The sequence below is a fragment of the Anomaloglossus baeobatrachus genome, chromosome 5 (assembly GCF_048569485.1).
Source record: "Anomaloglossus baeobatrachus isolate aAnoBae1 chromosome 5, aAnoBae1.hap1, whole genome shotgun sequence".
NCBI lineage: Eukaryota > Metazoa > Chordata > Amphibia > Anura > Aromobatidae > Anomaloglossus > Anomaloglossus baeobatrachus.
The window spans coordinates 351,264,897-351,292,685 of record NC_134357.1 but is presented as its reverse complement, the minus strand read 5'-3'; the positions used below and the strand labels follow the sequence as shown (position 1 = coordinate 351,292,685).

Here is a 27,789-nt window from a genome sequence, read left to right as displayed (position 1 = left end):
TTGTGACGTACTGGTAGCCAGCGCGGGGGATTTCTGAGTGACCCCCCCGGTGGTTCGTGACATATTGGTGGCATAGCGGTGGGATCGAGATAATAGTGTGTGTGAGTGTGAGACCCATACTCCCAGACACTAAAGACTGCCTGCAGCAGCTGTGGCTGATGGGGTCTTCAGACCAGCTCAACACTAGAGTGTCAGAGTGCAGATACTGTAAGGTGTGTGGAGGCATCAGGTGGCAGTTCTGTGTCAGTGACCAAAAGTCTGCAAGAATGGCTGAGAGCACCAGGAGCAAAGCCAAAGGAATGGCCGATGCTCAGGCCAGAGACGATGAGGAGGTTGTCCACGAGCCCTCCAAGAGCCCGACGCCAGAGAACAGCTCTGCAGAGGACATCGCACAACCTGGCACTGCTGGACAAAATGAGGAGGAGCTCGCCCAAGGGTCCTCAACGAGCCAGATGCCAGTCCTCCGCTCTGAAATGGACAGTGAATCACCTGGCTCTGCAGCGTGCCGCAGATCACCACTTGCCAATCCCTCCGGCCTGAGAGGTGCAGAGGCCCTCCTTCAAGCTGCCTTGGCCAGGCTTATGGCTGGAGACCGGGATACCTACGAGATACTCATGGCCGAGCGTGAGCGACAGGCAGCGCGTGACGCTGAGGCTGCGGAGCGGCAAGGAGCACGTGAAGAGCGACAGCAACAGGCAGAGCGTGACCACCAGCTGCAGCTAGCTCAGCTCCGGCCCTCATCAGCCACACGTGACCTTCAAGACACCAAACTTCCAAGGGTCCGTGTTGAGGACTTCCCAGTGCTGGAGAAGGATGGAGACTTGGACTCTTTCCTGACTGCTTTTGAACGGACTTGGTGCAGCACCATCTGGACAAGGACCAGTGGGCCAAATACCTGACCCCCCGTTTAAGGGGTAAGGCCCTGGAAATCCTTGGGGACTTGCCTACTGAGGCAGATCAGGGCTACGACACCATCAAGCGGGCCCTGATCCAACAGTACAACCTCACTCCGGAGTCCTACCGCAAGAAGTTCCGGACCCTGCAGAAGGGACCAAAGGACTCCTGGGCTGACCACCGGCGGGCACTTGCCCGAGCTGCCGACCACTGGACCCAAGGCCTGCAGCTTACCACCGGACCAGAGATCCTAGACTTGGTCATCACAGAGCAACTCTTGTGGAACTGCCCTGAGGATCTCCGCCAGTTCATCCGAGACCAGAAGCCAAAGGGGTCCACGGCTACAGCTGCCCTGGCCGATGACTACACCAACAATCGGGCTCCTGAGGCCAGGAGAGCAGCCACCAGCAGCACCTGGAGAGGGGGTAAGATGAATTCTGCGACTGCCCCACCTGCCCCTAGACTGCAGGGGGTGTCCCCCTCAACTCCCCTCTCCAGGCCCGTGGCAGAGCCAAGACGGTGCCACCAGTGCAACCTACCTGGACACTTCAAGGCCATGTGCCCTCAGCGTCCCAAGGCCCCGGCTCCGTCCCCGTCCCAAGGGCCGCCCAAGGTGTATTGTGTGGGTGGGGGTGGTGGTAGGTCCCTGGACAGCTTCCAACCTGTCACCGTCGGCCGGTCTGTGACCATAGGACTGCGAGACAGCGCCTCGGAGGTGACTCTGGTGCGGCCTGAGATGGTGTCCCCCCAAGACTTGATACCTGGAAAAACCCTCGCTGTCTCCGGGATTGGAGGCATTGACCCGGCGCTGCCTGTTGCTGGCATTTATGTGGACTGGGGCGCAGGGCGAGGGGTGAGAGAGGTGGGGGTAACTGATCGGATCCCCGCAAACGTGTTACTTGGGACAGATTTGGGGCAGATAACCTCCCAGTTTGGGCCCCCCCCAAGGGCTGACCCTTCAGCCAGTACTGACATGCCTCCGGACAATGTTAATGTGTTATCTATGAATGATGTGAGAGAGGGGGGAGTGAACTCTGATATTTCTGCTTGCATAGACACCATAGACACACACACAGCTGCAGCTGTGACAGGGGAGGGGGTCAGAGAAAGGTGTGACAATGCCTCTACAAGTAATCAGCCTGTGAGCTGGGATCTGTTGCCCTCTGCAGGGATAAGCAGAGAGCAGGGCGCTGCAGGGGGAGGACCAGGGTGTGGGGTGGGGGCTACCACAGCAAATGTGGGGTCCCCAGAGATTTCACAGCGGGGTTCTGTTGCTGCAGGGGGGGGGGAACAGGCAGGTGAGATTGGGGCCGGTCCCGGAGCGGAAGTGCTCCCAGGTAAGATCTCGGTGCAGGGTTCCCCCACAACCGGGGTGTCAGGAAGCCAGGTAGGTCTGCCTGAACCGGCGACTTGGTCAGGAACGGAGGAGGAGCAGGCACGACCCACGGTCGCAGTGGCTGTGGCCGCTGTCACCCGCAGTGGGAGTGCTGGAAGCCAAGGGGCCTCCCGGAGGTCCGATAGCTCTTCCCCTTCTGACCAAGTGGCAGCCGAGTCAGGTGGAGGCCAGGACACAGGTCCCGGGGTACTGACCGAAGATGTGACAGTCTCGTCGATTCTGGCCACATCTAGTCAGGGGTTTCAGGCAGCGTTAGAAGCTGACGACAGCCTGAAAGCTCTAAAGGAGCAGGCGGCACAGCCTCCCTCGGACTCGGACCCGGAGCGAGTGGTCTGGGACCAAGGACGGCTGTACCGGGTCACGGTCCAGCAGGGTTCACCGGAGGCGTGGCCCAGGGACCGACAGTTAGTGGTACCCTATCCGTTCCGGACGGAGTTGTTGCGGATCGCACATGAGATTCCGATGGCCGGACACCTAGGGATCGCTAAGACCAAGGCCAGGTTAAACCAGCATTTCTACTGGCCAAAAATGGGGGCCGATGTGGTTGCCTACTGCCGTTCGTGTGAAACCTGTCAGAGAGTGGGGAAGGCGGGGCCACACCCCAAAGCCCCACTGGTATCTCTGCCAATCATCGATGAGCCTTTCAGGAGGGTGGCTGTGGATCTGGTCGGCCCGCTGGCCATCCCCAGCAGCTCCGGGAAACGCTTCATACTAACGGTAGTGGACTATGCCACCCGGTACCCAGAAGCAGTGGCCTTGTCGTCCATTCGGGCTGACAAGGTGGCCACCGCATTGCTGGAGATTTTCTCCCGAGTGGGTTTTCCCCAGGAAATGCTCACTGACCGGGGGACCCAATTCATGTCCCAGCTGATGGAGGCCCTCTGTAAGCAGGTCCAGGTGCGACATCTGGTGGCCAGCCCGTACCATCCACAGACTAATGGCCTGTGCGAGCGGTTCAATGGCACCTTAAAGCAGATGCTTAAGATGTTGGTCGACTCCCACGGGCGTGACTGGGAGCGGTATCTCCCACACCTGTTATTTGCTTACCGGGAGGTTCCACAGGCCTCAACAGGATTCTCACCGTTTGAGCTCCTGTACGGGCGACGTGTGCGGGGCCCCCTGGCTCTGGTGAAAGAGGCTTGGGAAGGGGATTTAGCCACCCCTGGAGTGTCGGTTATCGAGTATGTCATGCGCTTCCGGGACAAAATGCAGGCCTTGACGCAACTGGTACACGACAATATGGCTCAAGCCCAGGCCGACCAGAAGCGTTGGTACGACCAGAACGCTTGTGAGAGGACCTACCAAGTGGGTCAAAAGGTGTGGGTACTGGTCCCCGTACCACAGGACAAGCTTCAGGCAGCCTGGGAAGGCCCATACCTCGTGTACCAGCAGCTCAACCCTGTAACGTACCTGGTCACCCTGGACCCTGCCCGTGGAAGGCGGAAGCCCTTCCATGTGAACATGATGAAGGCACATCATGAGCGGGAGGCATGTGCACTCCCTGTGTGCAACCTGCCCGAGGAGGGAGAAGCGGAAACCCTCTTGGATATGCTAGCCCAGGTTAGGGCAGGCGGATCCATTGAGGATGTGGAGGTTGGCCACCAGCTCTTGGAGGACCAACGGTCCCAGCTGTGGGCCACCCTACACCCCTTCCGGGGATTGTTTACCAACCAGCCCGGAAGGACTGACTTGGCTGTCCATCACGTGGACACTGGGGATCATCCCCCGATCCGGCGTTCAGCATATCGGGTTTCCCTGGAGGTGCAGCAACACATGCGCCAGGAGATTGACGAGATGCTGAAGCTGGGGGTGATCCAGGCATCCAACAGCGCTTGGGCCTCGCCTGTAGTCCTCGTCCCTAAGAAGGACCGAACCACTCGGTTCTGCGTGGACTACAGGGGGCTCAATGCTGTCACAGTCGCCGATGCGTACCCAATGCCACGCATCGATGACCTGCTCGATCAGTTGGCCGGGGCTCAGTACCTGACCATCATGGATCTGAGCCGGGGATATTGGCAGATCCCCCTGACTCGCAAGGCCAGGGAACGCTCTGCCTTTATTACCCCATTTGGACTGTACGAGTCCACGGTGATGCCATTCGGGATGAGGAATGCCCCTGCCACTTTCCAGCGGATGGTCAACACCCTGCTCAAGGGACTTGAAGGGTACGCGGCCGCGTACCTGGATGACATTGCCGTCTTCAGTCCCACCTGGGAAGATCACCTAGAGCATCTAGCACAGGTGCTCAGGCGGATCCACCAGGCAGGTTTGACCATCAAGCCGGGAAAGTGTCAGCTGGCCATGAGCGAGGTCCAGTACCTCGGTCACCGGGTAGGCGGGAGAACACTGAAGCCCGAGCCTGAGAAAGTGGAGGCCATCGCGTCCTGGCCCACCCCCAGGACCAAGAAGCAGGTGATGTCCTTCTTGGGGACCGCTGGGTACTATAGGAGGTTTGTTCCATGCTATAGTAGCCTGGCAAAGCCCTTGACGGACCTCACCAAGAAGAAGCTGCCCTCTGCAGTCGATTGGACAATGGACTGCGAGACAGCCTTCCGGGCCCTAAAGGACGCCCTGTCCAGCCCGCCCGTGCTACAGGCAGCCGACTTCACGCGGCCGTTTGTAGTACAGACCGACGCCAGTGACTTCGGCCTCGGTGCGGTGCTCAGCCAGGTGGACTCTGCGAGCCAAGAGCACCCAGTCTTGTACCTGAGCAGCAAGCTGTTACCAAGGGAAGTGGCCTATTCCACGATGGAAAAGGAGTGCCTGGCCATAGTGTGGGCCCTGCAGCGTCTGCAACCCTATCTATACGGGCGCCACTTCATCGTGGAGACGGACCACAATCCCCTCAGCTGGTTACACACGGTCTCCGGGACGAATGGCAGGTTGTTGCGATGGAGCCTGGCGCTCCAGCAATACAACTTCACCATTCGACACAAAAGGGGCCGTAACCACGGTAACGCAGACGGGCTGTCCCGACAAGGAGAGGTCGCGGACGGGCGCACGGGGGAACACCGGAGTGTGCTGCCCCCTAGCGCCCTCAAAAGGGGGGAGGTGTGAGGTAAATCCGGAGATATGACGATAAATCATGATATTCAAGTTATGTCAGGAAGCCCTCTCCTGGTGTCACCCCCCCTTTCCTTCACACAGCTCCTTCAATCAGAAAATTTACCACAGGGATAAACGGTTTGTTTAGCAGATAGGTGTCAAAGGAACTGGTCTGTGTTCCACTTACACCTCCAACGGCCATCTCCTGGGATATGGAGATTAGATGATGTGGGAACAATGGACACAGGATGACTCCCTGCCGTGACCCTGTGGTAGGGGCTGCTATCTAATTAGCAAGCTTGGAAGTATCCAGACAGAACGACTCCAGTAAAATATGGTTCATATCTCGCAAGCCATATTTCCGATAAATATGGCAACCATAAAAATGGTGTCTCTGCATGCGGACGATGCTGGCACACCTTTTTTATGGTAGTAGGACATTGGGAAGTACCCCAGGCGTGATATCAGCCAATGGGGAACTAGTAGACAAGTCATGAGTCCTCTCGTTCTGTAGCTAAATTCATAACTGTCACAATGAGAGCGTTGGCGTCCGCCTACGACGCTCCCAGGCAAAGTTATGGCCCATATTCCATGTTGTGGATATTGTCCATAACTCCAGCCAGGAATGGAGCAGTGCTCCCTCTGAGGTCACTAAGGTAGGAGGGGACCTGGATTTGCCCAGGTTGATAACCCTACTTCGGCCATTTTCCAGTGTTCTTTCGCTGGGGGTCACGTGTAGGAAACATCTGTGGGAAGGATCCTAGAAACCTGGTCTACAGCGCCCCCCTGTGGCCAGACACACAAGGTAACTGCTGGAACTGTGTATGCCTGTTTGTAAACCATGCTTTATCTGTAACTGTACTCTGACATATGTATATTCTGTAGATTCCCTATTGTATATATTGTAGTTTCTAGTGTGCTTTAGGCTGATTAAATTATATAATTAATCTTGGGCTGTTCTGTTATCTCGATCTTGAATCCCACGTCTGTGTGTTCGGCTAATAGTTACCGTGAAGCGGTTGGTGGCAGCGAGTTGTGCCAAGGATTATTGTGGGGAGGCCAGTGAGATTCGGGGAGGTTTTATATATTCCGCCCGCGGAGGTCGGGGGAATATATACCCTACTCTCACCGGGGACCCTTCAATAATCGGCATAAGTAGTATAGCGGCCTCCTTGCTTATTGTCGGGCAATTCCATAATTGGCCTGACTATAAGAGGGGCGCTAGAGAGCGCGTCACGTGCTCTGTCTGTCGGTCGGGAGGTATAAAGGAGGGGTGACCCCCACTTGTTACCCCCCGATTGTGACGTACTGGTAGCCAGCGCGGGGGATTTCTGAGTGACCCCCCCGGTGGTTCGTGACACCTTACTTAGACGATCTACTGGTCAAAGCACCCTCTCAAGAGGCATGCCAACACAGCCTGAATGTTGCGCTGGAGACTCTCCAGACTTTCGGGTGGATCATCAACTTTTCAAAGTCAAACCTGGCACCGACTCAATCACTAACGTATCTTGGCATGGAGTTTCATACTCTCTCAGCGATAGTGAAGCTTCCGCTGGACAAGCAGCGGTCTCTACGGACAGGGGTGCAGTCTCTCCTTCAGGGTCAGTCGCACCCCTTAAGGCGCCTCATGCACTTCCTAGGGAAGATGGTGGCAGCAATGGAGGCAGTCCCGTTCGCGCAGTTTCATCTGCGTCCACTTCAATGGGACATTCTCCGCCAGTGGGACGGGAAGACAACTTCCCTAGACAGGAAAGTCTCCCTTTCTCAGACGGCCAAGGATTCTCTGCTATGGTGGCTCCTTCCCACCTCATTAACGCAGGGAAGATCATTCCTGCCCCCATCCTGGGCAGTGGTCACGACAGACGCGAGTCTGTCAGGGTGGGGAGCAGTTTTTCTCCACCACAGGGCTCAAGGGACGTGGACTCAGCAGGAGTCCACCCTTCAGATCAATGTTCTGGAAATCAGGGCAGTGTATCTTGCCCTATTGGCCTTCCAGCAGTGGCTGGAAGGAAAGCAGATCCGAATTCAGTCGGACAACTCCACAGCGGTGGCATACATCAACCACCAAGGAGGGACACGCAGTCGGCAAGCCTTCCAGGAAGTCAGGCGAATTCTCATGTGGGTAGAGGAAAGAGCATCCACCATATCAGCAGTTCACATCCCGGGCGTAGAAAACTGGGAAGCAGACTTCCTCAGTCGCCAGGGCATGGACGCAGGGGAATGGTCCCTTCACCCGGACGTGTTTCAGGAAATCTGCCGCCGCTGGGGGGTGCCGGACGTCGACCTAATGGCGTCTCGGCACAACAACAAGGTCCCGACCTTCATAGCGCGGTCTCGCGATCAAAGAGCTCTGGCGGCAGACGCCTTAGTGCAAGATTGGTCGCAGTTCCGGCTCCCTTATGTGTTTCCACCTCTGGCACTCTTGCCCAGAGTGTTACGCAAGATCAGATCCGATTGCAGCCGCGTCATACTCGTCGCCCCAGACTGGCCGAGGAGGTCGTGGTACCCGGATCTGTGGCATCTCACGGTCGGCCAACCGTGGGCACTACCAGACCGTCCAGACTTACTGTCCCAAGGGCCGTTTTTCCATCGGAATTCTGCGGCCCTGAACCTGACTGTGTGGCCATTGAGTCCTGGATCCTAGCGTCTTCAGGATTATCCCAAGGGGTCGTTGCCACCATGAGACAGGCTAGGAAGTCCACTTCTGCTAAGATCTACCACAGAACGTGGAAGATTTTCTTATCCTGGTGCTCTGCACAAGGAGTATCTCCCTGGCCATTCGCGTTACCTGTCTTTCTTTCCTTCCTACAATCTGGGTTGGAAAAGGGCTTGTCGCTCGGCTCCCTTAAAGGGCAAGTCTCGGCACTATCCGTGTTTTTTCAGAAGCGTCTAGCACGACTTTCTCAGGTGCGCACGTTCCTGCAGGGGGTTTGTCATATCGTACCTCCGTACAGGCGGCCGTTAGATCCGTGGGATCTAAACAAGGTCCTTGTTACTCTCCAGAAGCCGCCCTTCGAGCCTCTGAGGGATGTGTCACTTTCTCGACTCTCACAGAAAGTGGCCTTTCTGGTAACGGTCACGTCTCTTCGGAGAGTGTCTGAACTAGCAGCGCTGTCATGCAAAGCTCCTTTCCTGGTGTTCCACCAGGACAAGGTAGTGCTGCGCCCCATTCAGGAGTTTCTCCCTAAGGTGGTATCCTCTTTTCATCTCAATCAGGATATCTCCTTGCCTTCCTTTTATCCGCATGCAGTTCATCGGTATGAAAAGGATTTACATTTGTTGGATCTGGTGAGAGCACTCAGAATCTACATTTCCCGCACGGCGCCCCTGCGCCGCTCAGATGCACTCTTTGTCCTTGTCGCTGGTAAGCGCAAAGGGTCGCAGGCTTCCAAAGCCACCCTGGCTCGATGGATCAAAGAACCAATTCTTGAAGCCTACCGTTCTGCTGGGCTTCCGGTTCCCTCAGGGCTGAAGGCCCATTCTACCAGAGCCGTGGGTGCGTCCTGGGCATTACGACACCAGGCTACGGCTCAACAGGTGTGCCAGGCAGCTACCTGGTCGAGTCTGCACACTTTCACCAAACATTATCAGGTGCATACCTATGCTTCGGCGGACGCCAGCCTAGGTAGAAGAGTCCTGCAGGCGGCAGTTGCCTCCCCGTAGGGGAGGGCTGTCTTTGCAGCTCTAACATGAGGTATTTCTTTACCCACCCAGGGACAGCTTTTGGACGTCCCAATCGTCTGGGTCTCCCAATGGAGCGCCGAAGAAGAAGGGAATTTTGTTACTTACCGTAAATTCCTTTTCTTCTAGCTCCTATTGGGAGACCCAGCACCCGCCCTGTTGTCCTTCGGGATTTTTGGTTGTTTTTCGGGTACACATGTTGTTCATGTTGAATGGTTTTCAGTTCTCCGATGTTACTTCGGAGTGAATTTGTTTAAACCAGTTCTTGGCTTTCCTCCTTCTTGCTTTTGCACTAAAACTGGTGAGCCAGTGATCCCACTGGGGGTGTATAGCCAGAAGGGGAGGGGCCTTGCACTTTTTAGTGTAATGCTTTGTGTGGCCTCCGGAGGCAGTGCTATACACCCAATTGTCTGGGTCTCCCAATAGGAGCTAGAAGAAAAGGAATTTACGGTAAGTAACAAAATTCCCTTCTTTTGAGCCTTCATGACTTATGTATTCCGCTTCTCTGGCTTTTTTAAGAATAAGTTCTTTTATTCGGTAATCCAGAAAGCGACATATGACATCCCTTGGTGGTTCCCCTTGTTTGGGTCGAGGCCTCAAAGACCTATGAGCTCTTATCAGTTCCAATGTTGGAGTAGGGTCAGAGTCTATGTCTATAAGGTCTGAGAAGATGCCCTGCAAGGTCGGAATCAAAGCTTCATTTGCCTCCGATTCTGGGAGTCCCTTTAGCCTGAGGTTATTTCGCCTTTCTCTGTTTTCATGGTCTTCCAGGATGGCATGAATTTGATTGATGTTGTCCTCCTGTTGACGAAGGCAGGAAATGACAGTGTTGGAAGTAGAGGTTAATGTGGCTTTGGCTACTTCCAGAGTTTCCACCCTGTGTCCAATTTGGCCAATTTCTTGTTTAATGTCTGATAGCTCCCTTGCCACCGGTTCCAGCGCATTTTTGAGAATCCGTTTTATAAAAGATCTTGAGATAGGGAGACTCTTGCTACTATCAGCACCTTCAGTGTCGCTTGCGTCGTCATCCATATCCTGTGCATCATTTGTAGACGTGCTCTGGGGACTGTCTGTTTTAGCATCCGTTGCATATAGGTGTTTTTTGAGAAACTTATCGACGTCGGCCTGGGTAGTGGTTTTAACTGGCCTGGGCAGTGAGCTTGCTCTTGCGTTGCCGATCTTGACCATGTTAGAGTCCAGGCATATGTGATTTTATGCAGGGTTGAATGAATAGCAGGGGTTAGGCCACCCTACTCCCTCCAGACAGCACGGAGACTATAACATTGTACACCCCTAGGTAGGGGGAAGGAGGTAGGAAGAGAGTGTCTCTATGTTACAGATACTTCAGCGTGGTCACTCTCTGTATCTAATCCTCTTTGGAGCCTCTCTGGTTGCTTTAGGGCCCAGACCTGCGTGTGGAGCTGTGAATTACAGAGGCAGTCTGCCCCCAGCAGGGATGTGGGTGTCCGGTTGCGTGTCAGACAAGTTCCCTGTTGTATGGGGGTATAACAGATCCCCCTTTAAGATCTTAATTTCACTGGAGTGGGCAGAGGTGGGGATCCCTTTCAACCACGCTCCGTTCACTCCTCTTCTCCCTCCCCAGATAGCTTATGGGGGGAAATTGTCTGGCGTCACCTTCCCGGTGCAGACCCCTGCACACTCCGCGGCTCAGGGCTCCACAGAGCGGCCGGCTTCTGATCCTCTCTGGAGGCAATGGGAGGGGGGACGCTGGAGCGCTGGATGCCTGCGTCTAGGCCCGTGTGGTGTTGTGAGCCGGTTGCAATGCCCGTCGGGGGTCTCTGGAGCAGGTGAGGAGCGGGTGCACGTCTGGGTAACAGTGTGGTACTCGCTCACCGCCAGGTTCTCTCTCCGGGTGCCGCCGGATCCCCAGACGCGTCGCACGCCGCCACCGCGTGACCCTCAGCAAGGACTCAGGAGCTCCAGGCGGCTTCCCCTGGTGCTCACGCAGCTCACCGGCGCCTCTTCTCCGGGCCCACCTCCAAATCTGGTAAGTGCTGGGGCTCCGGCTCCCCGCCTGCCGACCGCTTCTCCCTCGCGGCTTGTGGAGTCATCTCGCCCAGCGTGCTCCTCCAAGATGGCGGCGGGTCCTCTCTCGTCTCCTCTCTGTGCGGCCCGTCAGCTACAGGACAAATCGATCCAAGGCGAGAGGGGGTCGAGGGCAGCCAGGTTCCAAATCCTCTCCTCCGCAGCCTGCCACCAGTCCGCAACCGTCCTCCTGACACCTGCAGGTCTCTAGTGTCTCGTGTCTCAGGCCCGGCCTCCCTCGGCGACCTCTCCGGTAATAGTTTTGGGGGGTTCTGGAAGCGTGTCCCAGTGGGGATAGACAGAAAATGGGGGTCTCTCCCCTCTCAGGGTGCTCTGGGGACGTGGACGGGGGAGCTAGACGATCGCAGTTTTCTTCTGGAAGCAGGATGGCTATAGATAGCTCAGGAGCTCCCACGTCCACGTCTGCCCCCAACCGCGGCCATTTTGGACTCCCAGCTGTACTGTTAAGGGCAGTGTATCTCTTGTGGCTATATACCCTCAGTGTTCACGCTCCTGGGGGACAACAGCATGTCGTTCACAAGGAGCAAAGGAGCCAAGGCACAGGGTTATTTTGCTACCTGTACCTCTTGTGCGGCTATGCTACCTGCAGGTTCCACCTACCCTCATTGTGTGCAATGCTCGGCCCCTGTGACACTCACTCAGCCGGAGCCTGAGGCACTAGGGGGTCCCTCGGCACAGGTAGAACCGCCGGCCCCCCCTGTCCAGATGGCAGGGACAGAGTTTGCTGTTTTAGCTGACAAACTCTCTGAGTCGCTTTCACATTCCATGGCTCAGTCTATGGATAAATGGTCTGCTAAGTTTCTAGAGGTTTTGCAGTCCAGACCGGCCCTTACACAGGTCCCGGGCACTGCGGGATCACCCCCAGGCCCCTCTCGGTCTGCGACTAAGCGTGCTCCTGGTGTGGCCCCTAGTTTTTACGTGCAGGACTCCGGCACGGACCGCAGTCCCAGACCAGCTAAGCGGGCTCGCTTAGAATCTTCCCCGTCCTCATCACGCTGTTCGGGGTCTCAGCTTGAGGATTCTCTAGAGGAGGAGGCGGAGGTCGCAGCTCAGGACTCTGACCCTGACCATGCTCTCAATCTTGATACACCTGAAGGGGACGCCATAGTAAATGACCTTATAGCGTCCATCAACCAGGTGCTAGATCTTTCTCCCCCAACTCTGCCTACAGAGGATTCGGCTTCACAACAGGAGAAACACCAGTTTAGGTTTCCTAAACGTACCCGGAGTGCTTTCTTCGATCACTCTAACTTTAGAGATGCTGTCCAGAAGCACAGGGCTTTCCCGAACAAGCGCTTTACTAAACGCCTTAATGACACACGTTACCCCTTCCCCGCTGACGTGGTTAAGGGTTGGGCTCAGTGTCCCAAGGTGGACCCTCCAGTCTCTAGACTGGCGGCTAGATCCGTAGTAGCAGTGGCTGACGGTGCATCGCTCAAGGATGCCACGGACAGGCAGATAGAGCTGCTACTGAAATCCATCTATGAAGCCATAGGCGCGTCTTTTGCCCCAGCCTTTGCAGCAGTGTGGGCACTCCAGGCTATCTCAGCTTGTCTGTCTGAGATTAATGCGGTCACTCGTACCGCTCCGCCACAAGTAACATCTTTGACTTCTCAGGCGTCAGTATTTGCATCCTACGCCATGAATGCTGTCCTGGACTCGGCTAGCCGTACAGGGGTAGCATCCGCCAATTCTGTGGCACTCCGCAGGGCCATGTGGCTACGTGAATGGAAGGCAGACGCTGCTTCCAAAAAGTTCTTGACCGGTTTGCCTTTTTCTGGCGACCGTCTGTTTGGCGAGCGATTGGCTGAAATTATTAAGCAATCCAAGGGAAAGGACTCGTCCTTACCCCAACCCAAACCAAATAGACCTCAGCAACGGAAAGTTCAAGCGAGGTTTCGGTCCTTTCGGCCCTCAGCCAGATCCCAATCCTCCTCGTCCAACAGGCCACAGAAGAGCCAGAGGAACTCTTCTGCATGGCGGTCTAAGTCACGTCCTCCAAAGACCGCCGGAGGCACCGTCTCCAAGGCGGCCTCCTCATGACTTTCGGCCGCCCTAAACCGCATCCTCGGTCGGTGGCAGGCTCTCCCGCTTTTGCGACGCCTGGTGGCCACATGTCCAAGACCGATGGATGAGAGACATTCTGTCTCACGGTTACAGGATAGAGTTCAGCTCTCGTCCTCCGACTCGTTTTTTCAGAACAACAAAAAAGGACGGCTCATTCCGTCCCGTTTTGGACCTCAAATTGCTCAACAGACATGTGAAAACCAGGCGGTTTCGCATGGAATCCCTCCGATCTGTCATCGCTTCGATGTCCCAAGGAGACTTCCTAGCATCAATCGACATCAAAGATGCCTATCTCCATGTGCCGATCGCGCAAGAGCATCAACGCTTCCTGCGTTTCGCCATTGGGGACGAACACCTTCAGTTTGTGGCACTGCCTTTCGGCCTGGCGACAGCCCCTCGGGTCTTCACCAAGGTCATGGCATCCGTCGTAGCGATCCTACACTCTCAGGGCCACTCGGTGATCCCTTACCTAGACGATCTCCTAGTCAAGGCGCCCTCACGGGTGGCTTGTCAACAGTCTGACCGTTGCTCTGGAGACTCTCCAGAGGTTCGGGTGGATCATCAATTTTCCAAAGTCAAAATTGTATCCGACCCAGTCACTGACGTACCTCGGGATGGAGTTTCATACTCTCTCAGCGACGGTCAAGCTGCCGCTGGACAAACAGCGGTCGCTGCAGACAGGGGTGCAATCCCTTCTTCAGGTCCAGTCGCACCCCTTGAGGCGCCTCATGCACTTCTTGGGGAAGATGGTGGCAGCAATGGAGGCAGTTCCTTTTGCGCAATTTCATCTGCGTCCACTCCAATGGGACATTCTCCGCAAATGGGACAAGAGGCCGACGTCCTTAGACAGGAACGTCTCTCTGTCTCTGGAAGCCAAGACCTCTCTTCAGTGGTGGCTTCTCCCCACTTCTCTGTCGAAAGGAAAATCCTTTCTGCCCCCATCCTGGGCTGTGGTCACGACGGACGCGAGCCTGTCAGGATGGGGAGCAGTTTTTCTCCACCACAAGGCTCAGGGAACCTGGACTCCGACAGAGTCCTCCCTTCAGATCAATTTTCTGGAGATAAGGGCAGTGTATCTAGCCCTCAAGGCGTTCCATCGGTGGCTCGAGGGCAGGCAGATCCGCATACAGTCGGACAATGCCCTGGCGGTTGCGTACATCAACCACCAGGGCGGCACTCGCAGTCGTCAAGCCTTCCAAGAAGTCCGGCGGATTCTGCTGTGGGCGGAGGCCACAGCCTCCACCATCTCCGCGGTTCACATTCCGGGCGTAGAAAACTGGGAAGCAGACTTTCTCAGTCGCCAGGGCATGGACGCGGGGGAATGGTCTCTCCACCCGGACGTGTTTTCAAGAGATCTGTTGCCGCTGGGGAACGCCGGACGTCGATCTCATGGCGTCTCGGCACAACAACAAGGTCCCGGCATTCATGGCACGGTCTCAGGACCACAGAGCTCTGGCGGCGGACGCCTTAGTTCAGGATTGGTCGCAGTTTCAACTGCCTTATGTATTCCCTCCTTTGGCAATGCTGCCCAGAGTGTTGCGCAAGATCAGGTCCGACTGCCGCCGCGCCATCCTCGTCGCTCCAGATTGGCCGAGGCGGTCGTGGTACCCGGATCTGTGGCATCTCACGGTGGGGCAACCGTGGGCGCTCCCAGACCGACCAGACTTGCTATCTCAAGGGCCATTTTTCCATCTGAATTCTGCGGCCCTCAACCTGACTGTGTGGCCGTTGAGTCCTGGCTCTTAGCGTCCTCAGGGTTGTCTCAAGATGTCATTGCCACTATGAGATAGGCCAGGAAACCAACGTCAGCCAAGATCTATCACAGAACTTGGAGGATCTTCTTAGCCTGGTGCTCTGAGAGGGGGTTTATCCCCTGGCCGTTTGCCTTACCCAGGTTTCTTTCCTTCCTTCAATCTGGATTGGACAAGGGTTTGTCTCTCGGCTCTCTCAAGGGCCAAGTATCGGCGCTCTCCGTATTTTTTTCAAAAGCGTCTAGCCAGGCTTCCGCAGGTCCGCACGTTCCTGCAGGGAGTTTGCCACATAGTCCCACCTTTACAGGCGTCCGCTGGAACCCTGGGATCTCAACATGGTTCTACGGGCTCTTCAAAAACCACCTTTTGAGCCGCTGCGGGATGTCTCTCTATCACGTCTTTCGCAGAAGGTGGCATTTCTAGTGGCGGTTACTTCACTCCGTAGAGTGTCAGAGCTGGCAGCACTGTCATGCAAAGCCCCCTTCCTGGTATTTCACCAGGATAAGGTGGTTCTACGTCCGGTCCCGGACTTTCTCCCTAAGGTGGTGTCCCCTTTTCATCTCAATCAGGATATCTCCTTACCTTCATTTTGCCCTCATCCAATTCACCAATGTGAAAAGGATTTGCATTTGTTAGATCTAGTGAGAGCACTCCGGATCTACGTGTCTCGCATGGCGCCACTGCGCCGCTCTGATGCGCTCTTTGTCCTTGTCGCTGGCCAGCGTAAGGAGTCGCAGGCTTCCAAGTCAACCTTGGCTCGGTGGATCAAGGAACCGATTTTTGAAGCCTACCGTTCTTCTGGGCTTCCGATTCCTTCAGGGCTGAAAGCCCATTCTACCAGAGCCGTGGGTGCGTCCTGGGCATTGCGACACCAGGCTACGGCTCAGCAGGTGTGTCAGGCGGCTACCTGGTCGAGTCTGCACACTTTCACAAAACACTATCAGGTGCATGCCTATGCTTCGGCAGATGCCAGCCTAGGTAGGCGAGTCCTTCAGGCGGCGGTTGCCCACCTGTAAGAGGGGGCCATTGTTTCGGCTCTTTCTATCGAGGTATTCTTTTACCCACCCAGGGACTGCTTTTGGACGTCCCAATTGTCTGGGTCTCCCAATGGAGCGACAAAGAAGAAGGGAATTTTGTTTACTTACCGTAAATTCCTTTTCTTCTAGCTCCTATTGGGAGACCCAGCACCCGCCCCTGTTCCCTTCGGGCTGTTTGTTCTTTTGTGTACACATGTTGTTCATGTTGAATTGTTCTGTTGGTTTATGGTTTCAGTTCTCCGAACATCCTTCGGATTGATTTTACCTTAGACCAATTTAGAAGTTCCTCCTTCCTGCTTTGGCACCAAAACTGATGGGCCCGTGATGCACGGGAGGGTGTATAGGCAGAGGGGAGGGGTTACACTTTTTAAAGTGTAATACTTTGTGTGGCCTCCGGAGGCAGTAGCTATACACCCCAATTGTCTGGGTCTCCCAATAGGAGCTAGAAGAAAAGGAATTTACGGTAAGTAAACAAAATTCCCTTCTTTTTGCAGCACTTTTTTTTTTTTTTTTTTTTTTTTTTTTGCTAGTTTTCTCCCACCATCATGGGGTCATTTGCAAATTAGACTGCAAAGAGGAAAATTTGTGAAAATGCCCAATATGTCATACAATGGACAAAGTGTTATTTCTCATGTACACAATATTTTTCTGAAAAATTTGAAAGTATGCTTACTGTATTTAAAAGCAACCTGTTGAGATTTATACTACGTGGATGACTGGCAGCATGAATCAGACACTGCATCTTAGGTTACTTTCATACTTGCGTTCAGCGCAGTCCGTCACTATGGAGAATAGCGCAGTCCGTTTAACGCACTGCGCTATTCTCCATAGACTTGTATGGACGACGCACTGTAACGCAAGTATCAGCGTTGCATCCGTTGGATGACGCAGCGTCGTTATTTTGACACTGCGTTGGGCGGAAGGAACGCAGCATGTAACGTTTTTTTTTTTTGAGCAGCGCAATGCGTAGGATTTCACTGCGCATGCTCATTTTCTTCTTTTTCTTCTTTTTCTTCTTTTTCTTTTTCTTTTTCTTTTTTTTTTTTTCTTTTTTTTCTTTTTTTTCTTTTTCTTTTTCTTCTTTTTTTTTCTTTTTTTTTCTTCTTTTTTTTTTCTTCTTTTTTCTTCTTCTTTTTTCTTCTTCTTTTTTCTTCTTCTTCTTTTTTCTTCTTCTTTTTTCTTCTTCTTCTTTTTTCTTCTTCTTCTTTTTTCTTCTTCTTCTTTTTTCTTCTTCTTCTTTTTTCTTCTTCTTCTTTTTTCTTCTTCTTCTTTTTTCTTCTTCTTTTTTTTCTTTTTCTTTTTCATCACATAAACTTTATTTTGTCTCTCGGTGGCCGAAAGCTCAGCTGAGCGCCCGACCGTCGGCATGTGATAGCTCTCAGCTGAGCAGCCGGCTTTTGAGAGCGATCAGCTGAGCGCCCGGCCACCGGGTGATCAGCTGATCGTTCACAATAGTCTACTGCCGGTAAAACTGTAAAGAATAAAAAATAAATAAAAAAAAGCTTTCCGTTGTTTTGTACGATTTGTTGCATCCGTTGTGCCATTATATGCAACGCATCCATTTCATCCGTCACACAACGCAATGCAACAGATGCCGTTCAACGCAAGTGTGAAACTAGCCTTACTGACAAGTCCAAGAGAAAGGTCCCCAGTGGCATTTCCCTGCCCAGGGAGAGACCTGTCAGTCAAGAGAAGTGATGAAGGACCTTTTGTGGACTAGTCTTCCATGACATCTAGTAGTCGGTTTTTCAACGTATATTTCCTGACACACGGTAGCATTTTAGAATATGCAGTGCTGTAGCCAGTGTCTTATTCATGTTGCTAATGTTTGGGCAGCATGAATCTCATGACCATCTCCTTTATCTGCTCTACATGAGATTGCTGACACTTTACAATTCTTTACCGGTTTTAATAATGAGGGCTATGCTGCTTTGTATTTCTGCTCAACAAAATTAATCCTTTACACAATGGATACATTTTTTGGACTGTATTCACTTTGAGGCAAACCGGAGCGTATAGGCATATCTGCATACTGTTCTTGGTCAAGGGACTGCCAAAACCCCCAAAACAAGTGTGTGTATATAACCTTAACACTTTAGTTTTCTAAATGAATAATAACACTCTTCTTTTCCTGCATATGTTGCGAACCCTTACTTGCATAACCTCAGCTTTTAGCTAAGAATGGTTATTTTTATTTTTTTCCACTTTAAGCATGTAACCTAATCGTCTCTGTGGCCCCTGGTCAGATTCCCAAGGACCGCAGTGCTCATGCTGGTAGCCACATATTGCAGGTTGCTGGCCTTTTAAATCCCTCGGGCTCTGCAAAAGCATGCATTTCTTTATCGTTCCTATGGGAGACCCAGACAATGGGTGTTTAGCTTCTGCCTCCGGAGGACACACAAAGTACTACACTTAAAAGTGTAGCTCCTCCCTCTGAGCTTATACACCCCCTGGAGAACCAGATCTAGCCAGTTTATCGCTTTGTGTTCAGGAGGTCATACATCCACACATGCATTCTCATCTGTTTTTTGATTTTTGGAAAGAGTTTGAAGAAAAGCGGGTCCAAGTCTGGACCCCTGGCATGTCCCTTCTCACCCTACTGTGTCGGCGGTGTTGTTAAGGTTGATTTACAAGGCTGAAGCCTTACATGCCGCGCTCCTTCACCATCCCTCCTGGGCTCTGGCTTGAAGTGGGAGCCAGCAGGGTTCTCCATGCTTGGCAGGAGACCGGTCTCCATCTGCAGCCCTTCAGGATCCTGCTGGACCGGAGCACTCATCCCCAGGGACTTGGAACCCTGCGCCTCAGCAAGCTAAGTACCTGAGGCGTTTATATATTGGGGGTCCCTGTACTTTATTGTTGTGGGAGAGTGTGCTGATTGTGTTTTATGACATTTCCGGCGGGTTCTCTGGCTGTCACCTGAGAACCGCGCCGATGGTGCCTGCGCGCCGGCCACACCGCTCAAATTTAGACCCCGGCTTCGCCGGAGGCCTAGTTTCGGTTTCCCTGCCCTCGCATGTCACTCATGCAGAGGGACAGGCTCGGCTCCGCTCGGCGGCCGTTCTGCACAGGGGAGGGACACTGCAGTGAGGAGTGTATGTCCCCTCCCCTGTAGGTCTCTATGGCCCTCCAGATCCCGCTCTCAAGCAAGTCCCGCCCCCTCTCTTCGCTCCGGCGGCCATTTTCTCAGCGTTCCTCCCTGCGATCAGTCATCGCAGCGCTGGTCTGCAGCATCCCTGCTGAGGTGCTGTGCTTGGGGGTCCGGGCTTCGGGATCTGGAGGGCACACAACACCGCCCCAGCGGTCTGGTAAGCCACAACCTCTGGTTGTGGACCTCTGTATATGCTCTCTGGGGGTCATTCTCTGGCAGAGCCCCCACTCCAGCAGCATGTCACACACGAGGAGCAAGGCTCCAAAGCTGTATTCAGTATGCGCTGTATGTAAGCTCCTACTGCCTGAACCGAGCACCTGTCCACATTGTGACGCCTGCTCTAACCTGACAGTGCCTCAGCATGGAGTCTCACTCCCAGTGGTCTCTCGGGCTGCTCCTGCTCCTGTGGCTGAACCCCCGGCTTGGGTAGAATCCTTTTCTAGGTCTATCTCCCAGTCTTTTGCCGACTCCATGGGACTTCTGTCCAGGACTTTGCTCAATATGCATCAGCCCCCTTCACAGGGGGCCTCTGCTACTAGAGGTCTCTCAGGACCGGAGCTCACAGAGGATTCATCATCTGGTCCCAGACCCTGTCCTTCTAAGAAGAGACACAGGGTTCCCTCTCCTTCCTCGTCCCGCGGCTCTGATTCATGAGCTGACTCGCAGGACGAGGAGGATTCCTTTACGGGGGGCTCGGAGGTTAACTCCATGTACCCCATTGATCTGTCCGAAAGTGACTCAGATGTTAGTGATTTGATTGCGTCCATTAATTCTGTACTGGATCTCAATCTGCCAGTATCAGAGGAACAACCCTCTCTGGCAGAAAAGCACCAGTTTACCTCACCTAAAAGGGCAAAGAGTGTGTTCTTTAACCACTCCAGCTTTCAGGCCGCTGTGACCAAGCCCAGGGCCTGTCCTGACAAACGCTTCCCAAAGCGTGGTTCTGATGACCGTTTTCCCTTCCCACCTGAGGTGGTCAAGGAGTGGGCTCATTCCCCAAAGGTAGACCCCCCCGGTGTCTAGACTCTCAGCCCGGACCGTTGTATCGGTGGCTGATGGCACCTCTCTTAAGGATTCCACTGATCGCCAGATTGACCTTCTGGCCAAATCTGTATATGAAGCGGCAGGGGCCTCGTTCTCCCCGTCTTTTGCAGCAGTGTGGGCTCTCAAAGTCATCTCTGCTTCTCTAGAGGAGATGCATTCCCTCGCCAGGGAATCTATGCCCGAAATGGTTACCTTAACTTCCCAAGCTTCAGCTTTTTCATCCTATGCCATGGCTGCCATGCTGGAGGCTTCTCACCGCACTGCGGTGGCTTCGGCTAATTCCCTCGCTATCCGCAGGATCTTGTGGCTTCGAGAGTGGAAGGCAGATGCCTCTTCAAAGAAGTACCTTGCTGGACTCCCTTTTGCTGGGTCCCGGCTGTTCGGTGAACAGCTGGATGAAATTATTAAGGAAGCTACTGGCGGGAAGAGTACTTCCATGCCACAAACCAAAATCAGGAAACCTGTCCAGGGTAGGAATCGGTCGAGGTGTCGTTCCTTTCGTTCCTCCAACTGGTCGTCCTCTAAGCCCTCGGCCTCGTCCGCTAACTCAGCCAAGGACCAGAAATCCAACTGGCGCCCAAAAGCGCGTCCACAAAAGACCGCAGGAGGTGCTGCCGCCAAGGCAGCGTCCTCGTGACTATCTGCCCGCTCCAGCAACATCCTTAGTCAGTGGCAGGCTCTCCCACTTTGGCGACGCGTGGTTTCAACACGTCTCCGATCAGTGGGTGCGGGATATAATCTCCCACGGCTACAGGATAGAATTCTCTTCCAGCCCGCCAAACAGATTTTTTCTGTCAACTCCCCCCTGCTCAAAGGCCGCCGCCTTCTCTCAGGCCGTGGCATCCTTGCAGGCCAACGGAGTAATTGTACCGGTTCCCGCCCGGGAATGGTTCAGAGGTTTCTACTCAAATCTCTTCCTAGTCCCCAAAAAGGACGGTTCCTTCCGGCCCATCCTGGATCTCAAGCTTCTCAACAAGCATGTTCAGGTGCGGCATTTTTGCATGGAGTCTCTGCGATCAGTCATTGCCTCAATGACCCAAGGGGATTTCCTGACATCCATCGACATCAGAGATGCCTATCTGCATGTGCCAATTGCAGTTTCACGCCAGCGTTGGCTACGTTTTGCAATCGGAGAGGAACATTTCCAATTCGTGGCTCTCCCCTTCGGGTTAGCCACGGCCCCTCGAGTATTCACCAAGGTCATGGCAGCAGTGATTGCGGTTCTGCACCTCCAGGGGTTGGCAGTGATTCCTTACCTGGACGACCTTCTAGTCACTATGGGGAGATAAGGTATGCACATGGGGAGGGTTCACAAACGAAAAATTACTAACAAATAAGAAATAACGTTTGGAACTCCATTCTATGTCTGAACTGGGTGCAAAAACCTAAAAATACATCACTATGGGGAGATAAGGTATGCACACCAGTGACTATGTATTATTTGTTAGTAATTTTTCGTTTGTGAACCCTCCCCATACACACCGATTGCCAATCCACATCGTATATATAGCCTGGGTCTCAGCTTCCCATACACGGTAAGTTTTTTAACTGCATGAGAGGACACACACAAGCTAGGGACCCCAACGTAGAGAAATACTTTGGCGTAGTGTTGGGGCTCTATTGCATTGATCAATTCAGTAGCTAAATTTCTCTTTATTCATATATTCATGGCAGTAATGCAGGTTCCATTTTTCACATTTCATTCTTACATATAGCTATTGAATTTTTCATGTCAGTATTCACACAGCAGTTTCTGCTATTACATGTATTCCCCTTACATAGTCACTGGTGTGCATACCTTATCTCCCCATAGTGATGTATTTTTAGGTTTTTGCACCCAGTTCAGACATAGAATGGAGTTCCAAACGTTATTTCTTATTTGACCTTCTAGTCAAGGCTTCATCCAGCGCGGACTGTCAGCGGAGTGTCTCGCTCACTCTCGCCACTCTAGCCCAATTCGGGTGGCTTGTCAATCTTCCCAAGTCCACTCTGACTCCGACCCAGAGTCTCACGTACCTAGGGATGCAGTTCGAGACTCTGCCGGCACTTGTGAAGTTGCCCTTAGTCAAACAGCAGTCCCTCCAACTGGCGCTGCGCTCTCTGCTGAGACCCCGCCGTTATTCCCTCAGGCGCCTGATGCAGGTGCTGGGTCAGATGGTGGCGTCAATTGAGGCTGTTCCCTTTGCCCAGTTCCATCTGCGTCCCCTGCAGCTGGACATTCTCCGCTGTTGGGACAAGCGGCCTTCCTCCTTGCACAGGTTAGTGGCTCTGTCGCCACAGACCAGGAGCTCTCTTCAGTGGTGGCTTCGGCCCCTCTCTGTCTCAGGGGCGCTCCTTTCTGGCCCCGTCCTGGGTGATCCTCACCACGGATGCCAGTCTATCCGGCTGGGGAGCGGTATGTCTCCACCACCGAGCGCAGGGCACTTGGACTCCGTCCGAGTCAGCCCTTTCGATCAATGTGCTGGAAACCAGAGCTGTGCTTCTAGCTAGCTCTCCTAGCCTTTCACCACCTGTTGGCGGGCAGGCACATTCGAGTCCAGTCAGACAACGCGACAGCGGTTGCCTACATCAATCACCAAGGCGGGACACGCAGCCGCCTGGAAATGTTGGAGGTACAACGCATCCTTCAGTGGACGGAGGACTCCAAGTCCACCATATCCGTAGTCCACATTCCAGGCGTGGAAAACTGGGAGGCAGATTATCTCAGCCGTCAAACCGTGGACAGTGGCGAGTGGTCCCTGCACCCGGCAGTTTTTCAGTCAATCTGCCGCAAATGGGGCACTCCGGACGTGGACCTAATGGCATCCCGTCACAACAACAAAGTTCCTGTTTACGTGGCTCGCTCCCACGATCCTCAGGCATTCGCCGCGGACGCTCTGGTTCAAGACTGGTCCCAGTTTCGTCTGTCCTACGTGTTTCCCCCTCTAGCTCTCTTGCCCAGAGTCCTGCGCAAGATCAGAATGGAGGGCCGTCGAGTCATCCTCATTGCTCCGGACTGGCCCAGGCGAGCTTGGTACCCAGACCTGCTCCATCTGTCCGTAGAGGTGCCGTGGCATCTTCCGGACCGTCCAGACCTTCTCTCACAAGGTTTTTCCGCCAGAGTTCTGCGGCTCTCAGATTGACGGCGTGGCTTCTGAGTCCTGGATCTTGACGGCTTCTGGTATTCCTCCTGAAGTCATCTCCACTATGACTCGGGCCCGTAAGTCTTCCTCCGCCAAGATCTATCACAGGACTTGGAAAATTTTCCTGTCCTGGTGTCGCTCTTCCGGCCATCCTCCTTGGCCTTTTTCCTTGCCGACCCTTCTGTCCTTTCTACAGTCCGGTCTGCAGCTGGGACTGTCCCTCAACTCTCTCAAGGGACAAGTCTCGGCTCTGTCTGTGCTGTTCCAGCGGCGTATCGCCCGGCTGGCTCAGGTCCGCACCTTCATGCAGGGCGCGTCTCACATCATTCCACCTTACCGGCGGCCCTTGGAACCCTGGGACCTCAATTTGGTTCTCACGGTTTTGCAGAAACCCCCCTTTGAGCCTCTTAGGGAGGTTTCTTTGTTTCGTCTTTCACAGAAAGTGGTCTTTCTAGTGGCCATAACTTCCCTCAGGAGAGTCTCCGATTTGGCTGCGCTCTCTTCGGAGTCACCTTTTTCGGTTTTTCATCAAGATAAGGTGGTTCTCCGTCCGACTCCGGACTTTCTTCCTAAGGTGGTCTCTCCTTTCCACCTTAACCAGGACATTACCCTACCTTCCTTTTGTCCGGCTCCTGTTCATCGCTTTGAAAAAGCGTTGCATACTCTAGATCTGGTGCGTGCTCTCCGGATTTATCTGGCTCGCACCGCAGCGCTTAGGCGGTGCACCTCTCTTTTTGTGCTAACCACAGATCGGCGCAAGGACCTCTCTGCTTCTAAGCCGACCTTAGCCCGTTGGATTAGGTCAACCATTTCGGATGCCTACCAGTGTTCTCAGGTGCCTCCCTCGCCGGGGATCAAGGCACACTCGACCAGAGCTGTCGGTGCCTTTTGGGCTTTCAGGCACCAGGCTACGGCTCAACAAGTCTGTCAGGCTGCCACTTGGACTAGCCTGCATACCTTTTCAAAGCACTACCAAGTGCATGCTCATGCTTCGGCAGATGCGAGCTTGGGCAGACGCATCCTTCAGGCGGCTGTCGCCCATTTGTGAAGTTAGGCTCCGCCTACTTCCTAGTTTTCTTTGTCGCTCCATTGGGAGACCCAGACAATTGGGTGTATAGCTTCTGCCTCCGGAGGCCACACAAAGCATTACACTTTAAAAAGTGTAACCCCTCCCCTCTGCCTATACACCCTCCCGTGCATCACGGGCTCATCAGTTTTATTGCTTTGTGTTGAAGGAGGCACACATGCACGCAAGCTCCACATTTTAGTCAGCAGCAGCTGCTGACTTTATCGGATGGAAGAAAAGAGGGCCCTTAACAGGGCTCCCGGCATGCTCCCTTCTCACCCCACTCTAGTCGGCGGTGCTGTTAAGGTTGAGGTGCCCATTGCGGGTGCAAAGGCTGGAGCCACATGCCGTTATCCTTCCCCATCCCTTAGGGGCTCTGGGAGAAGTGGGATCCTCACCGGTCACCAGACACTGGGACCGGGGCTCCCTCCGCAGCCCCTGGGGGAATCTGCTGGACAGGAGACCGGGTATCGTCAGGGACAGGCACTGCTCCTTTAAGGTACTCTGTGTCCCCTTGGGGACGGCGCATAGAGCGCCTGTGTGACGGATGCTGCAGCAGCTGCTGGGTGTGTTTGTGCACCGGGACTTCCGCGCTGACCGCGCTTGTCTGCCGGCCGCGTTTATAACTCTAGTCCCCGGCTTTTGCGGCCTAGTACCGCATACTCCCGCCCACGGACCTGTCACTCAGGGGTAAGGGCGGGACGCTGCACTGGACGTCAGCGGTGAGGGCTGGAGCATACTTAGTATCCTCCTCCCCCCTCACTGAGCACCGTGGGGCACCAGATTCCCGCACTTTTAAAGGCACGCCCACGGCTCCCTCCTCCTCTCTGAACGCTGGCAGCCATCGCTATCAGTACTACTGCTGGTGGAGAACTTCAGACGATATCCACAGCGCTGGGAGGCCCAGGCAGGGAATCTGGTGGACACACAAACCGCTGAGAGCGGTCAGTAAGCCGCACCGTTTACTAGGTGCTGGCCCCCCTGGGTGCCGAAGTGTGTATATATATATTGTATACATTTACTCTGTTCGGCCGCATTATTAGCTTTGGCTATATACCCTCACTGATTGCTAAGAGGAGACAACAGCATGTCGTCCTCAAAAAGCAAGGGTGCTAAGGCACAGGCTTATTATGCTACCTGTACCTCTTGTGCGGCTATGTTACCTGCAGGTTCCGTCTACCCTCATTGTGTGCAATGCTCGGCCCCCGTGACACTCACTCAGCCGGAGCCTCAGCCACTGGTGGGACCCTCGGCCCAGGTAGAACCACCGGCTTCCACGGCCCAGGTGGCAGGGACAGAGTTTGCAGTGTTGGCTGAGAAACTTTCTGAGTCACTATCTCAATCCATGGCTCAGTCTATGGATAAATGGTCTGCTAAGATACTGGAAGCTTTGCAGTCCAGACCTGTAACACAGGCCCCGGGCACTGTTGAATCATTGCCCCCAGGCCCCCCTCGGTCGGCGCAGCAATGTGCTCCTGGGGTGACCCCTAGGTCCCACGGTGAGGACTCCGACACGGACCGCAGTCCCAGACCGGCTAAGCGGGCTCGCTGGGAGCTTCCCTCGACTTCATCACACTGCTCAGGGTCTCAGCATGAGGACTCTCTGGAGGATGAAGCGGATGTGGCAGATCAGGGCTCTGATCCTGACGTCGCTCTCAATCTTGATACACCTGAAGGGGACGCCATAGTAAATGACCTTTATAGCGTCCATCAATCAGGTGTTAGAATTTTCTCCTCCAACTCCTCCGATTGAGGAGGCAGCTTCTCAGCAGGAGAAATTCCAATTCAGGTTTCCCAAACATACACGGAGTGCGTTCTTTGACCACTCCAACTTCAGAGATACAGTCCAGAAACACCGAGCTTTTCCGGACAAGCGCTTTACTAAGCGCCTTAATGACACGCGTTATCCCTTCCCCGCTGACGTAGTTAAGGGTTGGGCTCAGTGTCCCAAGGTGTATCCCCCAGTCTCTAGACTGGCGGCTAGATCCATAGTAGCAGTGGCAGATGGTGCGTCGCTCAAGGATGCCACTGACAGGCAAATAGAGCTCCTGATGAAATCCATCTATGAAGCCATAGGCGCGTCTTTTGCTCCGGCATTCGCAGCCGTATGGGCACTCCAAGCTATCTCAGCTTGTTTCTCTGAGATTAATGCAGTCACACGTGCCTCTACTCCGCAGGTTGTGTCTTTAACCTCTCAGGTGTCGGCTTTTTCGTCCTACGCCATGAATGCCGTCCTGGACTCTGCGAGCCGTACAGCGGTAGCATCCGCCAATTCAGTGGCAGTCCGCAGGGCCATGTGGCTACGCGAATGGAAGGCAGACTCTGCTTCCAAGAAGTTCTTAACAGGTTTGCCATTTTCTGGCGAGCAATTGAATGAAATCATTAAACAATCCAAGGGAAAGGACTCGTCCTTACCCCAGTCCAAACCAAACAGACCTCAGCAACGGAAGATACAATCGAGGTTTCGGTCCTTTCGGCCCTCAGCCAGGTCTCAATTCTCCACGTCCAACAGGCCACAGAAGGGCCAGAGGAATTCTGATTCATGGCGGTCTAAGTCACGGCCTAAAAAGACCGCCGGAGGAACCGCCCCCAAAGCGGCCTCCTCATGACTTTCGGCCTCCCGAAACCGCATCCTCGGTCGGTGGCAGGCTCTCCCGCTTTTGCGACGCCTGGTTGCCACATGTCCAAGACCGATGGGTGAGAGACATTCTGTCTCACGGTTACAGGATAGAACTCAGCTCTCGTCCTCCGACTCGTTTCTTCAGAACATCTCCGCCCCCCGAGCGAGCCGATGCTCTCTTTCAGGCGGTGAGCACTCTGAAGGCAGAAGGAGTGGTGATCCCTGTTCCCCTCCAAGAATGGGGTCGCGGTTTTTACTCCAACTTGTTTGTGGTGCCAAAAAAGGACGGATCATTCCGTCCCGTTCTGGACCTCAAACTGCTCAACAGACACGTGAAAGCCAGACGGTTCCGGATGGAATCTCTCCACTCCGTCATCGCCTCGATGTCCCAAGGAGACTTCCTAGCATCAATCGACATCAGGGATGCTTATCTCCACGTGCCGATTGCACCAGAGCATCAGCGCTTCCTGCGTTTCGCCATCGGAGACGAACACCTTCAGTTCGTGGCACTGCCTTTCGGCCTAGCGACAGCCCCACGGGTCTTCACCAAGGTCATGGCAACAGTGGTGGCAGTCCTACACTCTCAGGGACACTCGGTGATCCCTTACTTAGACGATCTTCTAGTCAGGGCACCCTCCCGGGTGGCATGCCAACACAGCCTGAACACTGCTCTGGAGACTCTCCAGAGGTTCGGGTGGATCATCAATTTCCCAAAGTCAAAATTGACACCGACTCAATCGTTAACTTACCTCGGGATGGAGTTTCATACTCTCTCAGCGATAGTGAAGCTCCCGCTGGACAAACAGCGCTCACTACAGACAGGGGTGCAATCTCTCCTTCGAGCCCAGTCG

General features: G+C 54.1%; 1 protein-coding gene across 1 annotated transcript in view; it reads left to right on the top strand.

The window, feature by feature from the left end:
* RBL1 (RB transcriptional corepressor like 1) overlaps positions 1 to 27,789 on the top strand; it is a 129,286-nt gene that overhangs the window by 77,864 nt on the left and 23,633 nt on the right.